Source organism: Myotis davidii, unplaced genomic scaffold, assembly GCF_000327345.1.
Source record: "Myotis davidii unplaced genomic scaffold, ASM32734v1 scaffold1573, whole genome shotgun sequence".
Lineage (NCBI taxonomy): Eukaryota > Metazoa > Chordata > Mammalia > Chiroptera > Vespertilionidae > Myotis > Myotis davidii.
The window spans coordinates 1-1,821 of NW_006284623.1; positions in this window are offsets into that span (position 1 = coordinate 1).

Genomic DNA, 1,821 nt, shown 5'->3' on the forward strand with positions numbered 1-1,821 from the left:
ACACGCGTGTCATAGGTTCGCCATCACTCCCCTGGTGTCTGAAACACACTCCTGCCTGCCGCCCGGGCCCCCCACCGCACCCCCTCCTGTCCACACACCAGGTGTTATCACCTCCCCTGCGAGACCCGCCCGCACCCTCCCCAGTACCTGGGCAAACACTGAGGCCACACACTCGCTGGAAGGAGTCCCTTGGAAAAGCTGTTAGATCAGAGCAAGCCCAGGATCAGATACTTGCAGACCTGTGATGAGATAATGGCCCCTCCCTGGAATTTCTAACAGATCAGTGGCCCAGACACAGACACCGGCTTCTTCCTGAATCCACAGCGACCCCCACACAGATACTGACTCCTTCCTGAATACCCTGCCTACCCCTGTGGCTTAAACTGCCTCAGTTCATGTCCCTGCCCTTCACCCAACTGCAGTATAGAAAAAGCGCCCCCCTCTCTGTTGCCGTGAATCCAGGAGCCCTCTCTTTGGGGATCGTGGGTCGCCCGGGGACGCAGAATAAAACCTTTCCTTTTCTGATAGACTCGACCCTCTTTATTTCCTACACCACCTCCTGCGCCACCTAAGCTAACAAAAGCTCCTTCCCAAGTCCTGGGTGGGACTGGAGGAGAAATGAAACTGCCTGTGGTGTGGGCGGGGCCCTGCTGGGTTTGGGGAGGAAACCAGGAAATGGCCCTAAGGGTTAGCATGTGGCTGGGCTGGGCCTGGCAGGGCAGGGAGAGGTGGGAAGAAGTCCTTCTACAGCCACAGGAAAGGGGACAAGTCCTCAGGGGACCTGGGCTCTGGGCCAGCAGGAGCTTCTGAGGTCGGGGAGGGGCTCAGCCCACAGGCCCGACTGCAGCTCTTCCTGCCGTGGCCACCGACCAACCCCCTCCGGGTGCATCCGCTTCTGGGCGGATGTTATTGTATTTTTTGCTATTTTTTAGGTCCCAATTCTCTCATCACTGCTCTCAAGGGGGCGGTGGAAAGGGCTGGTGACCTCCGCCCTCATTCTCCTCCTCAGAGTCGCCCTGCAGGGTCAGACACTGGTCAGCATCCCCACCAGTCAGGACGCAGCTGGGAGCGGGAGCCATGGGAGGCCCCAGGCCACCGTGGGGGCAGCACTTAGAGCAAAAGGACTGTGCTGGTGTCCAGCCCCAGCGGGTCCAGGGGTCCCCAAAGGTGTGGACGGAGTCGGCGAAGAAGGAATGAATGGCACAGAGGCAGTGTTCAGTTCATCAGCATAGTTGGGTTCTCTTGTCAGGATCTCCAGCCAGGTTCTGTAGCCATGTTCCCTCGCTAGGTTCTCCAGCCAGGTTCAGTCACCAGGTTCTAGTCGGGGAAATCCCTACCTGGGGAAACAACCTTTCTCGGAGAGGTGACCTTGGTTAAAACACATAGTGCCAAGAAGGTGACCAAACATATTAAGAACAGTATGCCATATATGCCAGGTCTCTTGAAACAGCAAGGATGGACCGGCTCCCGGCAGGACTGCAGGGCCCAGCCCCTGTGTCGGGGGTTGAGCGTCGACCTACCTACAAGCCAAGAGCTCACAGTTCCATTCCTGGTCACAGACCCGGGTTGCGGGCATGATCCCCAGTGCGGGGCTGAGCCCAGGGGTTCATCAGTAGCCTCCCCCCCGCACAGGGCTCCCCGGCACCTTCCAGGCCTTGGGCTCCCTTGTGAGGATCCCTTAGAGGAAGGAAGCTGGGACTCCACTGAATCTGCTGCCTTCTTCCCGGACCACAGAGGGCAGAGGGCCTGGACCTCACCCTGAAGCCACAGTCCACGCCATGAGGTGAAGGTTTGCCCCCTGAGAGCTCTGGCTGCGGGATC